Source organism: Sminthopsis crassicaudata, chromosome 4 (assembly GCF_048593235.1).
Source record: "Sminthopsis crassicaudata isolate SCR6 chromosome 4, ASM4859323v1, whole genome shotgun sequence".
NCBI lineage: Eukaryota > Metazoa > Chordata > Mammalia > Dasyuromorphia > Dasyuridae > Sminthopsis > Sminthopsis crassicaudata.
The window spans coordinates 74635157-74651207 of NC_133620.1; the positions used below are offsets into that span (position 1 = coordinate 74635157).

Sequence of the window (16051 nt, forward strand, 5' to 3'; positions counted from 1 at the left end):
GCTGTTGGACATTTTTATCGATAACTTGGAAAAAGTCACAGACAGCATGCTTATCACATTTGCATATGACACACAGCTGAGAGGGATAAATATAAAGTCTAACATTTGGATTTAAGAAATCACTGGGAGACATGGTTAGACAGTAGTTTTGATAAAAAAAAAAAAAAAAGATCACAGGGGGTTGAGTGGATTGTAAATTGAGCATAAGTCAGCAGTATGATGTGACAACTGCCTTAAAAAGCTAAATTGATCTTAGGTTACATGAAGAGACACAGTTTCTAGGAATAAGGAAGTGATATCCCACTGAGGTCAGAACACATTGAGAATATTGCTTTCAGTTCTGGGCTCCGTAGTTGAGGAAGGCTGTTGGTGAGTTACACAGTCCACCAAAGGCATCTAGGATGGAAGAGGGCCTTAAGCTTATTTCATGTGAGGATCAGTTAAAGGGGATGGGAGTGTTTAGGCTAGAGAAGAAAAGGTGGGGACTGGCAAAGGTAGGGTATGGTAAGTTCTGGAGGGCAATTTGGGAACAATGCCTAACGGCTACAAACTGTGCATAAGCTTTGGTCCAGCAGTGTTTCTACCGGGCTTATAACCCAAAGAGATTTTAAAGAAGGGAAAGGGACCTGTATGTGCAATGGCAGCCTCATTGTAGTGGCCAGAAACTGGAAACTGAGTGGATGCCCATAAGTTGGAGAATGACTGAAAAAATATGGTATATGGTTATGGAATATTATGATTCTATAAGAAACAATCAGCAGGATGATTTTAAAGTACTGGAGAGACTTGCATGAACTGATGCTAAGTGAAATGAGCAGGACCAGGAGAACATTACACACAGCAACAAGACTATAAGATAATCAATTCTGATTAACTTGGCTCTTTTTAACAAGGTAATTCAGGCCAGTGCTAATGGTCTTGTGATGGAGAGAGCCATTTGCATCTAGAACAAGGATTGTCAGGAATGAATGTGGATCACAACATATTTTTTTCACCTTTTTGTCGTTTGCTTGTTTTTTTGTTTTGTTTCTCATTTTTTTTCCTTTTTGATATGATTTTGATTCTAATTTGATCTGATCAGCAGCATGATAAATATAGAAATATATATAAAAGAATTGTACATGTTTAACATATATTGGATTATTTATAATCCAAGGGAATGGGGGAGGGAACGGAAAAAAATTTGGAACATAAAGTTTTGCAAGAGTGAATGTTGAAAACTAGCTTTGCATGTATTTTAAAAATAAAAAGCTATTATTAAAAAAGCAGGGTATGGTAGCTGTGGTCAAGTATTTCAAAGACTTGTAAAAGGGAATAAGGCAGATTCTCTTTTGTCTAAGGATGGGGTAGAACTGGGAAGTGGGGGTGGATATTACAAAGAAGAAAACTTAGGCTTGGTGTCAGAAAAAAGCTTTCTAACTATTAATATTAAAGGTTGAATGGGCATTGTGACTTTAACCTCATTAGAGCCTTCAGGCAGAACCTCCATCACCACTTGTTGAGTTGGTTGCACTGTGGAATTCCTCAGAAGAAACGGATTGGACCAAATGGTGGCTAATATTCCTTCCCACTCTCACAGTTTGTGAATTCTATGAATTCTTCCTCTGCCTGCCCTTCCTCCCCGATCCCCGAGCTCCATTTCTCCCACTTTGACTGCTTTATCTTGTACTAGACATTTCTAATTTTTCATCCATTGCATTACGGATAAGGTAAGCAAATGTTAGGATTGTGCCACTAGAACTTGGTGTCAGAGGTTCATGTCCTGTATATATATATATATATATATATATATATATATACACAGGACATGAACCTCTGACACCAAGTTCTAGTGGCAATACAGCAGAGCACAATCCTAACAAGCAAAGACACCAGCACTTTAGATCCCAGCTGTGATTCCATGTGGGGCTTCATGACTGGATGTGGTGGACATGAAATTATGATCAATTATCAGTAAATGTTCGATTTGTATACCTATTTTATATACCTATATTCCCTGGGTCATGTAAAAATTTCTCAGGCAAAATCACAGGCAAAAAAGTTTAGGAAGCCTTGCTTTTGATAAATGTCTAGTAGTCCAATCTGGTGTGGTCCTGCCTCTGGGATAAAGGAGATTGTGAAATGGCAAAATAGGGCTAGTCAACAAGTTACAAAGAGAAAGAAATTCTTGGAAAGCTAACCAGATTGCATTATTCCAAGCAAAAGCCCATGGGTTCCCAGATATTAGAAGCAACAATTTAATGAGTTTACTTTCAGCTTCATAGTAATTCCTATTTGTACCAAACAAGTAAGCTTATAAGAACATCTTAAGAGCAAATGAGTCCTGAGTGAGAGAGGAAAGAGGAAATGGGAAGGGAATAAGCATTTATATAACACCTACTATGTGCCAGGCACTGTCAAGCTCTAAAATAGAGAATTTAAAGACTCATACTAAATAAATAACATGACTTTATTGATAGATAAGAATTGGTCTTCATTTCTGAGATATGATATTGTTTTAGAGTATAAAGTTATTGTAAATCTGATCTTCAGAGAAGCTAGACTTTATTATGCTATCCTGGCTTGATAGTCTCTCCCTTCCTTTGCATTATTTAATTTTCTGATTTTTATTCCATACTGTGGTGATAGCCTGCTTATTCAAGTGGCATTGAAATGAATGAATAAATGTTCGGTTACATTCCAGCTGTTTAAAAAGGGTCTGAATGGAGAAAGAATGAAACCAAAAGAAGAGGGGAGTATTTGGGGGAAGTGTGATTGAATTAGAAAAGAAAAATGATTTCTATAATAATGGGTCAAGATTTCTCCTGGATTCCATTTACTTCTCTTGAGGGAGCCCTGTATGTTAAACTAGGGTGTCACTAGAGAGAATGATGTATTGTGAGGAAGGAATGGAAAAGGGAGGCTATGGAATTTCATATAATATGCAGAATATATCCTGGAGATGTTTCCCTCATGCTGTGGGTGGGGTGGGGGGAAGGGAGGAATAGCAGGATAAAGTGACCATTTATACCAGCCTTCACTTCAAAACTTTGAAAGGGGATATTGCAAGAGAGTCACTGAGAATGAAGCTGGAGTGTCATTACTTAGACAAAACTAAGCATGATAATTAAATGGGAAGAGTATATAGGAAGCCCATTAAGAGCAGTCTCCAAGGTATTCAGACTCTTCATGGAAATAGGGACACCATTTAAAATTTCTTCCTATTCCCAAATTAGTTATATCTGTGTCTCCCAAGGCTCCTACCTCCTTACAAGCTCCCCCCAAACACCCCTATTCTCCATGCCCACATCACTTGTCAGGTTAATACCATAGCAGAGATTGAATTTTAGGCTATCTCAGGAAAACCTCATCATTATTGAACTGTAGCCAATGGAGATACCAAGCAAAGCCATAACGCTCAGATATAGGGAATGCATAAAAACATCCATATGCACACAACTCCCCTAGCTAATATCCTATGAGAGAAAATACAGGCACATGTCTCTGTAAGGGAAGTCTCCTAGGAAACTTGCCAAATGTCATCATTTTTTTTCCCTAAACCCTGTAGACATTCTTCAGTCTCTGGAGCCCTCCAAAGACTATAGAAACTGCTTTGAAGCTTTAGACTTTTAGAATCTGTGAAGTAAGATCTAATCTTTCCTGCTACTACATGTTGGTGAACTGTAAGTAATGGTGGCTCAGCTGTAAGCACCTGGATTTGATCCTTTTCAGCAATGGTAATTCAAGTGAGAATTGTTATTCTCCCTGCCACCCTCAATTTCATCAATTTTTCAATGCCTTTAAAAACATGTAAGACTCACATGTGCTCATGAATTCCTACCTTAAGTATACTGATCAATGCAATGCTCAACCATGGTTCTAGAGGACCAGATAAATTGTGCTATCCACTTTTTGACAGAGAAGTGACATACTCAAGAAGAAAAATAAGATGTTATGGTTTTGGATATGAATAAGGTGGGAATTAATTTTGCCTGACTATACATTATTTGTTCCAACTATTTTCTTTTGTTTTTTCTTCTTCTTAGTGGAGTGGGAAGTAAATAAAATAAATGCTGGTCACTTAAATAATAAAAGATTAAAAATCTCTACAAAAGAATTATAAAAATATTATCTTCCATTTTAAAATGAATTTAATACAAAATCCTTCACTTGAAAATCATATCCATCCCCTCCCCCAATCACATGAAATCATTTTACCTCCTTTAAGTCATTCATTGTTTCCTTGATTATCCCTTTTATTTTTCAGGTTCCCCAAAAAGCCTAAATAAAAGCAATGTATTGAGTTTGTGGGGGAGGTAGGTTGTATCATGGATTGTGCTAGGCCTGGGATCAAGAAGATTTATCTTTGTGACTTCAAATCTGGCCTCAGACACTTACCATGTGATCCTAGACAAATCACTTAACACTATTTGCCTCAGTTCCTCATCTATAAAAGAAGCTGGAAAAGAAATAATAAGCCATTCCAGTATCTCTTCCAAAAAAACCCCAAATGGGGTCATGAAGAGTCAAGCATGACTGAAAACTGACAATAACAAAATTGAGGTTTTAGAGTGGTTCATTTCAGTTCAGTATAAGGAAAAGCTTCTTAAGACTCAAAAAGGAAGGGGATTATGGAAGGCCTCGGAATAGAGACTGCTTCTTGAGGTACAGCTAAAACTAAATAAAATTCTGAAGTTTCTTCCAGATCTGAGAAGCTGGGACACTTTTCTCTTTTAAAACCGTACTGTGGTTTTCCTTACTGAGAGAAAAACAAAAAAAACAAAAAACAACTTTCTTACATCCTATAAACTGACGAGCTGACATCCTGTTGTTTGTCCTTTGATTGCCAAACTTCTTTAAATGGAAGTCTATATTTCCTCCACTTCCTCATCACTCACATAGTTTCTCTATCAATCTTTGACTTTCATTCCTCTCAGGTCACTGAAACTTGCTTTGAGGATGGCTTCTAATCTGCTATTTATTATAGTCAACTGTCTTTTTCTCATTCCCCCTTCTCCATGACATTACAATAAATGTAGATAGGGCCTCCTAGACCTAGAATTTCATTAGTTATAGGGAACTCCCAAGTTGGGAAACGCCCTGTACCAATAAATATTGGTACCTTCTCTGCAAGTTATAATCTTAGAGAGTTGTTTAGAACTCTGAAAAGCTAAATGATTTGCCTTGGGTTATACAATCAGTATGTGTTAGAGGTGAAATTGAATCCAAGTCTTCTTGGCTTTGAGAGTTAATTTTCTATCCATTGTGGTGCGCTGTCTCTTATTATAGCAAACAACAAACCTTTTCCTATAGTTGATATTATTGGCTGTCCTCTAAAATTCCTCTCCTTTTTTTGGTGACACTGCATTGTCTTGGTTCTCAGGCTCATAATTTTTTTCCTTCATTGGCTTCCTTCTTTTCTTCCTCTTGAAAAATTAATAGAGGAGACTACATGTATTAACTTCTTTTGATCTGAATTCTCATTCTATATCCAAAAGAAATCATGCTCTCAGATGTCACCAAATGACATCTTAATTGCTAAATATTATGGCCCTTTTCTCAGTCCTAATCTTCCTTGAGTTCTCTGTAATGTCTGATACTATTAACAACCATTATCTCTAGGATATTCTCTGTTCCTTAGCCTTATTTGATTCTGTTGTATTGTGGTACTCTTCTTTTTATTTAAACATTCTTTACCGTCTTCCTTAATTAGTTTGCTAGTTTTCTGGGACCTTTCTTCTCCTTCTATAATCTCTCCCACGCTTGGCTAAACCATTCCCACGGGTTTATTTATCAGCTCTATGAATATGATTACTCTCTAAATCTAGCCCTAATTTTTCTTCTGGCCACAAATCTCACATCTCCAATTACATATGCTGTGGGCATCTCAAACTCAAAATGTCTCAATACAAACTCATCATCTTTCTCTTAGGACTACTTTTTGTCAAAACATTTCATTCCCTGTGGACCATCCTCCCAGGCTTAGGGTAAAAGAATCATAGATTTAGCGTGAGGAAAAACTGCAGTCCAGCCCTCTCATTGTAGAGAAAAAGAAACTAAGACCCAGATTGCTTAAATGACTTACCTACAGTCACCTGGATAGTAAGTGTGAGGACTAAGATTTGAATGAAGGCTTGTTTAAATCCCCCTTTCTTCTCTTTCTACATCCAGCCATTTGTCAATAATTATAACTCTACTATGTCACATCTACTCCTTTCTCTCTACTCACTTCCCTGCCATTGTATTTCAGTCCCTCATTATCACTCACTGGCCCTTCTGATCAGTCTTTTTCCTTTGTAATCTATCCTCACGCAGTTGTCAAAAGTTGTCTCAGTTTGCTTATCTTAACCTTGCCATACATATAACCTTGTGTGGCTTCCTATATTGTCTAAGCTATAATAAAATAATAGGAACTAGCATTTACATAGAAATTTGTAAAGTTTGTGAAGCCCTAAATCATATCTCATTTCATTCTCACAACAACATAGAAGGTAGGTGGTATTATTATTACCCCCATTTTGTACGTGAGAAAACAGAGGCAGATAAAAGTTAATTGAAGGTCTTAATCTGAATTTGAACTCAGCCTTTTCTGACTCCAAGCCCAGTGTTCTCAACACTGAGCCACTCAACATATCAATGGATTGAATTGGGGAGGAATTGAAGATTCTAAGATAGAAACCTATGGTATCTTAGAGAATCATAGTGTCATAGGATGAACCAAATAAATTATCAGGAGAAGCAAGAAGCAGATTTTTTTTTTTGTTTTGCTTTTAAAGGTTTAAGGGTTTGTTTTCCCCCTTTCCCCGGGGTGGTAGATATTTGGTTTTAGGTCTTTAGGGCTTACTTTTACTATCTGAACCCTTATTTATACCTATAAATTCTGACTCTTCTATATTTGGCTTCCCATAATTGGCTCCCTGGTCATGCTCTTGGATTTGTTTATCCTGATCCCACCTTTTCTTGTTCATTTGATTGACATGGACCTTGGAATGCCCAGTCTAGACTGACTACTTGGTAGTTCTTTCTTGTGCCCTCTCCTATAAATTCATAGCTACACCATTCTTCCTTCCCAAATAGAGTCCCAGCTAGGATGTCTGACAGGTATGTCATTCTAGATGCTTCAACTTCCAAGTTGGACCAGCCTCACCTCCACCTCTGAAGCCTCTTTCCTCCCCTATTTGGTAGCAAATCACCACCTAGTGTGGATAGAAAAATCCAAATTTAGGCAAATGGATAGAAAAATCCAAATTTAGGCAAACAGACAGAAACAGAATGATTAAAGTAAAAGTATTCGGGCTGAAGAACAGTGCCAGGAATGAATAACAAGGAAGGGTTATGAGTGTTCTTGCCCATTTCCTATTCAGAGCATCCATACGTTTCCTCTAAAAGCAAGAATCAATCCCAGCAGAGCCAGTTTAGGATGATCAGGTTTGGCATATTAGACTTAATGATGTCTAAAGTTCATAAAACCATAGCTCTGGAGCTAAAAGAAACACCGGAGACTATCTTATCCAATGCCTTCATTTTACTGGTAAGAAAATTGAGGCTCAGAAAAAAAAGGGATAAAAACATTTAGATTTTGTATAAATAGATAGAGCCCAGGACATTGAGTGGGGAAGAACTTACTTTAAATCGTATCTTAGTTATTTACTACCTGTCTGAGTTTTTGTATCTGTTTTCTCATCTGTAAAATGTGGATAATAGAATTTAGCTAATGGCTTGAAATACTAGATATTGTTGTCCTATGGTCACACAGGTAGCAGTTGTAAGAGAGAGAATTTAAACTCTAATCTTCTAGGTGTTTCTGGCACTAAGACCTTGGCAAATCTCATTTTCCTAGGTCTATGGGGAAGGGTCTTAAGGAGAAATGGAAGAAATACTATATCAAAATTATTTTTAAAAAGTAGATAGGAAGCATGGAATAGTGGTCTCAGATCGGGAAGAGATTGGCTTAATGGGGACATATAGATTTTGTGACTCTGGGTAAGTAATCACCTGCTTCTTGGTGCCTCAGACAACTCACTTAAGATTATAAATTTCAGAATAGTCACTAATCTGTATTGATTGGTCGAGGGAGTCTTTCTTACTTGTGAGTTTCCTTCACCAATGAAGTCAAAGTCTGGACCTTGGTCTCTAGTGCTCTCAGTCCCCTCTCTTCCTGAGAGAGACAGACAGAAACAGAGAGACAGATAGAGACTAAGATAGAGATATATAGACAGAAGGAGATCTCTATCACAAAAAGAGAAACAGAGACAGAAAGATGGAGAAAGAAGAAGAGAAGGAAAAGAGAAAAAAAGAACAAGCAAAGGATACATTTTTCTTGGTTAGCTTTCCTTATTCAGGGAGTGTAAATATAATTCATGTGGATTGCCAATGATCTGACTTCACAGTGTTTAGCAATTCTGGGTCAACTGGAACAGAAGGATCCTTCACAATACACCTACTATGTATGCTGGCTCCTAAGGGCTTGACACGTGGTCTGAATGTCCCGAAAGTGGAGCTGACGTCCTGGATTCCAGAGGACTTTCTGCCAGTCACAGGCTTGCTGAGTGACCTTAAACAAATTACTCACATATCTCAGTAGCACATTCCCTTTATCTATAGTGAGTATGTCAAGTGTTCTGTTCTGTGTTTGGGACATTCTTTGTTCTTGATTAATTTAAAAGCACAATTAGTTAAATTGGCTAACAAGTTATGGCAGACTGGTACTTATTGGCTTTCTAAGTTACATAGTTGATCCAAACTTTGCAGAATTGTGTTCTTTAATTTTTTTTTTTTAATCTGAGGTTTTACTCAGGGTACTTTGATTACACTAAGACTTTTTTTTTTGAGATGCCCTCTATTGTCCTTCATGTTCTGTAGTTTATTTCAAAATTATCTCTCTGTTCTTCCTGAGGCTCTTAAATATTTTTATTCTTTTATGATTCTTCTCATATTAGGTGGTGTTTGTCCCTAGAGTTTTCTGCAGTATTCTAGCCTGGCTTGTTGGGAACTTAGTTCCCCCCTCCCTCTACAATTTACTATGTGATCCTGGCCAAACCATTTCCCCTCTGACTCTGGATTTCTTTGTGGATGAAATGAGACTATGAGTAGTCACGCTACCTTCCTCACCCACAGGGTTGCTATGAAGGAAGCATTTGGCAAAATCTTAAAGAGATATTCCAGCTATTATTTCTTCCTAGTTTTCTATCAAGATTTATTGAGTAGCAAGTGAAAAATGAGGACAAGTCACATTATTTTCCCTTATGCAAGCCCAAAAGGATGTAAGTCATTTTGAACTTGAAAATAATTAAACTATGTTCTATTGGTCTTTAAAAAATGCTGTAAAGGGAAACAAACTAGCAAGAAAGGATATGACTATAAAAGTTGATACTTGTCATGAATATGGTCTCAACCTATTTTTAGGATAATGTGTTTTGTGTTTAGTGACATATCCTCAGAAACAGAATGTTTGTGTCTAATAACAGTCTAGCACAAGGCATGGTAAGGAGAAAAACACACCAAATATTCTGATGTGTTTCACAGACTGAAATGCTCATAGAAATGGCCACAGCAAAAGTTCAGTTAACCATAATTCCACTAACTGAATTCTTCTTTCCCCCTTTCGTTTGCAGGAAGAAAGAGGCATATAACAAGAAAACACAGCTCTATTAACAGTTTATTACTTTAAAAAAAAGACAAACACAAATTTTGTGGATGTATCTTAAATGTGCCTCATCTTCCATGCTAGAAAAGCACCATGATATAATAAACAAAGTGTTGGAATGAAGAAGACTTCAATTCAAGTCTCACCTAACTTTCTGGCAGTGTGATCCTGGTCCTTAGCTTCTCCATTTGAAAAAGAGGAAATTGGATTTCATAACAATCCATTTCTTTATCTATGATCTTATGAATTTTTATGTATTCCTATCCAAAGGGCTGTATATAAAGAGAACTGATCTGCTGAAGGATGTCTCCAAGGATGGTACCCATTGGAGAACTAAGTATCCTTAGTTCTTACAATTTCAATTATATTCATCATATTATAATTAATAAGAAATATGAACAAATAAATTTTTCATTTACTTACATTTTACTTTTCATTTACTTACAATTTCAATTATATTCATCATATTATAATTAATAAGAAATATGAACAAATAAATTTTTCATTTACTTTTATTGTTGTTCAATTCATTAACATATTTTGTTTTAACACCCAAACAAGTTATCTTGCAAAGTGTATTCTTTCAAAAAGTTTGTTTAAAATTTTTATTTTATTATTTTTTCAATTATCAAACATTTCTTTCCTCTTCTTCCTTCCCTTTCTCCTACCTTCCCCACCTTTTTTTTACTAATTGTTAACACAAAAGAAACAATGTGTCTTTCAAATCTGACAATATATTCCAACCAATGACCTTATCTGATCAGAGAGTTTTGCTTCTTCACATTGAATTTACTTGTTTGTCATCAATGCAAATGTTGTTGCCTTATTTTTTCTTTACTCTATCATTTTATACAAATCTCATGTTTATCTGGATTTTTCACAATTAAAAGAACCACAATGAAGGAACAAAAAAAAGAGAAATTTACTTGATAATGTTGTATACTTGAAAGGAACAACAAGTTGTACATAGTAGATTTGCAATTTCACATACAATCATACTTTTTTATTGTTTTATAGATTTGCTTTATTCCATAATTTTTTTAAAGTTAAAAAGATTATACAAAATTGGAAAATCCAGCCTTTTCATTTTGCAGATGAGATCTCCTCCTCCTCCTTCTCCTTTTTCTCCTCCTCCTTTTCTTTCTCCTCCTTCTCTTTCTCTTCCTAGCAGTGTTAAGTGACTCATTTCCTATGATTATACAGGCTATAAATATTCAAGGCAGAATTTGAACCCAGATCTTCTAAATCCAGAGTCTGTTATTATAATTTATATAAATATTATCTATCAGTTATATTCTACCACAGCTTTAACAAAATCACAAATAATGTTGTTTTAGGTATCTTTTTTTTTTGGTACATGAGTCTTTTTTGTAGTCAATGTCCTCTTTGGGACACTGTCCTAATAATGGAATCTCTGGTTGCAAATATATAAACACTTTATATTTTTTTCTTGCACAACTCCAAATCATTTTCCAGAATAGATTAATTAATTCATAACTCTATCAAGAGGGAGGCAGCATGGTAAAGTAGAAAATGGCAACAAATTTGGAATTGTAAGGCATGAGTTCATATTCCATATCTTATTGTTTCTTCCTCATCTGTAAATGATATTGGAATGGTAATTGCTAAGGTATTTTCCAGGTCTAGATTTATGAGATTATAATTATTTTGCTAGTCTTCTGACAGCTTCCTTAATTATGGATTTTCCATGTTTATTTTAGATTAGGTCTCTGTGTCTCTTCCAAGATAGAAATGTAGTCTTTTATAGAAATGGAAACCTCTATTTTCTAACCTATGCTAGTTTGTCCCTCCTTAGGCAGCCCAGTGGCTCCCCATTCTCTGGGACTTAGCATATTGGTACCCGATTTAGAGTAGGTTGGTGCAGATGGGCTGACTGAAGCTCAGAATTCCTAAACTTAAATGATGTATAAACCTCTGCCTCCCCTGAAAAAGAGATTAGAAGTGGACATTTTATAGTATTTTTGTTAGCATGTTAGGCATGTTAGCATGTTTAAATTTAGAACTTTTTAAATTTGCATTTTTCTTCTGGTGATTTTTGGCCTTTTTGGGTGGTTATTGATATTTTATATTTCTTCTTTTAAACATTAAGGATCTTTCCATTGAATCTTTCTATCTCACTTTCAGCCAAAATGAGGAGTTAGTTCTTCTTATTAGAATGTGTGTGACTTAAAGCAATAACTACTTTGTATTTGTACTTAATAAATGTTTCTTCTTCTTGCCTTCCTTTCTTCCCTCATTCCTTCTTTATAACTTCTCTCATTTTTGTTTAAAAATTGTATTTGTATTGATCTAGGTGCTATGTATTTCTTGTAAAGTTACTTTCAGGTAATGTAATTTATGTTTATATTTAATAGAATTTCTGTTCCTAATTCTACCTCTGGGGTTCGAGTAATGTTAGACAGAAAAGTTGGTGAATTCTCTGGATTTATTTTATATGACTAGTACATTTTGAGAAAGAATTTTCAAGCACACAAGATTAAAACAAAGTGAGATTTCTGGTAAAGACATAATAACTTCAATTGATTCAAATATATTAGTCTCCTGTGAATTCTGTAGAACTGAAATTTTACTATGTTCCTTGTAAATGTTAATATTTTGGCTCCCAGGACTTCTGGTATTTTAATAAAAGCCTATGGAGTTTTTAAAAAGTTTTTTTTTTAATTTAAAAAAATAATCAAAAGTTCCACTGGGAACATATAAATATGAATCCGAGCTGATATGCCAGAATGGTTAGGTAGATAAATCCAGGATGGGGACAGCCTGGTCATATTTTAATTCTTGTTTAAATGCTATGAAAGCCTTTGTGATTTTTATAAATGCTCTTGCCTGTTCTAGCTTTCTCATACTTCAGTACTTTGAACATTTGGGATTGAAATGGAAATTCTATTTGTATTGGGATTTTCCATCAATGTAAATCACAAGCCTTCTTTTGTAAATGCTATAGTCAAAAAATTCATCACTTTGTGGCTAAGTTGGTGGTAAGGCTATGAAATGAATGAGACTGGTTGTCAGATGACAGGCCCACAATTGGTCATGGGACCCATCTTTCAACCTGTTTTGATTTGATGGGAAATAGTATACCTTATTTGAGAACCACAATAAGGCATCAGCGTTGGTCTTTGGTGGAAGGAGTATGCTTCTAGGAAGTTAATAACAGGGGGAATTTAGTAAATGTTCTTATTTACCTTATATAATATATCCCAAGTCCTGAGTGCAGATGCTAAGATTTTTAATAACTTTGATTAAGCTTTAATAGCTTAAAACTGTGCTAAGTCTTTTGGAACACACTATAAAATGCTAGAACGAAATCCATTTTAAAAAGGGCTTTAATGATTTTTTTTATATATCATCACTGCTTCCTGATGACAACTCCCCCCTTTCCTTTATAAAATTCCATCGGATTTTTTTAAAATTAAAGTACAGTTAAACAATGTAAACTAACACATTGGCTTTTTCTAACCAAAAAATGTCTCCATTCAGCACCTTCTGCTGAGAGAAAGGAGATGCACAGCATTCCAGGCTTCTGAAAACATGATGTATTGATTTTACTCCTTATGTCACTCAGTGTGCAAAATTTCCCTCAACCTTATTGTGGCTAACTTTTCTTGTGATTCTGCTTACTTTGCTAGCATAATTTCATAAAAGTTTGGAAAGAAATCCTAGTAAAGGACTCAGCCTTTTAGTAAAGACAAATAACAGAAGTGGTATTTTATTCCCAGGAATAATGGTACTTGGAAAAGCAGGAAGCTTTTTCCATAATATCTCAGCATATGGTGGCATTTTAATATGCCAAAAAGAAACCAGAGGAGATGTATGTTTTAATGGTGGCTCTTTGTATTCTGTATTGCAAGAAAAGTCTGTAAAATATAGCTGTTTAGAGGTACTAAAAGTTATTTTTATGAACATTTTCATGTGGGCCATAAAAAGTCATTCCATTCCATTTTGAAAAGAGGGTTTGACAAGGAGAAACCCACAGGATGTTTTCTCCACACACACACCTTTCGCTAAACAGATTTTAAAAGTGGAAGACATTTAATTACTTGATTCTATGATCTTGGGTATTGGCTGATTACAGCTGTTCCCAGGAAGTGGATAGGAATATCATTTCCTTCCTCCCCTTCTCAAATCAAACTTACATAAAAATAACCTTGGCTAATTTATAGTTGATGAGTTCAGCATTTTTTCACTTTGGCTCCCAATTTTCCCTAGTCATGCAAATGAACACTTGGTTGCATGACTTGAAAACAGTTTTTAAAAATAAACAGCCAACCAGAAGAAAGGAGGGAAGGCCCTATATAAATTTAAATACATTCTCACACCTTCCATGGCCACATCATGATCCAAAGTTCTACCTAAAATTTGCTTCTTTAATAATAATATTTTCCTCTGCTTTATTGATCTTAGAATTACATAGTATTTTTCCTCACTGTAACCACTGGTTGTACTAGGCCATATATGGGACACTCTAACCATGATCTATCTTTGCCTATTATTTGGGAGACTGTCCTGGATTAATCCAGGTGGGGATCATGAACCAAAGGAAAAGAAATTAATTCTTTGAAGTTAAATTCCCAGATTAACCTTCGTCTGTATGAATTTTGGAGGACCTTAGTAATGTGTTATAGCCTTCCTTGTGCTTCAGTCCATCTCCCCATATTTTGTTCTGCCTTTTCTCTCTTAGTCTTGACCAAACAAATTACTGGTTGAACCCTTTAATCCTTTGTCCCATGGTCATAGAATTGGTTCATACTTTGTCAAAAGTCAACCAGAGATTGTTTTCAACATTTACCTTCTTGATTCCTATGCTAGAAGAAGACTGATGGAATTGTGTAGAAGAGAGCTGCTGCAAATTCACATTCTCATTTCAAAAACATCATACCCTCTGAGCTGCTCAGCAATCCTTCGATCTTTTCTGGACTCATTGTCATATTTCCTGCAGTGGCTCAGTCTATGTTGAAAGTTGGAACAGATCTCAGGGATTATCAGATACAAATGAGAAATTTATTTACAAATGAGAAAGCTAAAGCCCAAAGAAGAGAAGCAACAGTAATAGGAAGTAGAAGCAGGACACAAACCCCAATTCTTTCACTCCAAATTCATTCCTTTTTTTTTTTCTTACTATAATATGTCTTATAATGTGTTTTCCTCACAGTCCCATGAGTTTAAGTAATGCAGGTGCATAACACATAGTAAATTCTTAATGAAATGGTTGTTGATTGCTAAGCATGAACACTTAAATGAATGAAAGGGTCTATGAGATTAATAACTCATGTGAATTTAAAAAAGTAGATTAATTGATTTTTGTTTGCCTATTGAAGAAAACCATATAGTGTTTTAGCCCAAATTTGTGAGAGACCATTCATTAATATGCAATCATTTCTCCTTGGAGCAAAGTTAAGCTAGGCAGACTTTGCTCTACAATTCAGAATACTCTTAGACTCTAACAACTTCTAAATTACATTTGATAGTAGCCAGCAGCTACTAAGACTTGATTTTTTGCACCAGGTGTCTGATATTAGTAAGTATCAGAGTGTGAAAGTAGTACTCTGTGCAAATCATTTAATCCCTATTTGCCTCAGTTTCCTCATCTGTAAAATGAGGATGATAATAATAGCATTTATTTCTATAAGGCCTATGGTGAAGATCAAATGAAGTGCTTTGCAAATCTTAAAGTGTTTCATATGTATATATACATATATATATTCTAGCTGTTTATTGTTATTATTTTGAAAATCTTGAAAATTTTTGATAACAAAGTAAAATGAAAGTAAAAAGTTTATGTTTAGAATTATTGATTGATTTAAACAGAACAATGAGAATGTCACTGCTGGGGAATATGAGAAAACTATCTACCTGAAAGCAGTTACATCTTTTAACCATTTTCTCTAAGGATCCCTTTTTCAATATGGTTTTTAAAAATGAATAAAGACTAAAGAATATCTTTCTGAAAGCAATTACACCCATTTTTTTTTTACCCATTTTGCCCAGTATATTTTACCCATTCTCTCTAAGGATTCTTCTTTCAATATGGAAAAAAATTAATAAAATAATTCTTTTTTAACTAGATTAAATAAGAAGACATCACCATTAGTTTGATAACTGTAAACAAGAAAAATAATCTTATGATCTTGATCTCAAGGAATTAAAATCCTTCCTTGAAACTTATTGTCTTTTTCAAGGAAACTGGAGAAGACAAGATTTTTATGCCATTGAGATCAAGGTCTTCAGACTAGGACAGTCAGAATATTATTTAAATTTTTAAAATTAAAATCAATATTTTAATGTTTCATAAAACAACCAAGATCCACCTTTTATTTTTTATTGATAATAAGTTTTATTGATGTCTTTTAATTTTATATCACAGTTGTTTCTAAATATTAACAGATGACTGTATCTTCCTTCCCT

At 35.0% G+C, this 16051-nt stretch overlaps 1 pseudogene; it reads left to right on the plus strand.

Moving 5' to 3' along the window:
• The first annotated feature begins 1581 nt into the window (after window positions 1-1581).
• Window positions 1582-16051, plus strand: part of LOC141565498 (glyceraldehyde-3-phosphate dehydrogenase pseudogene) — a 104563-nt pseudogene continuing 90093 nt past the window's right edge.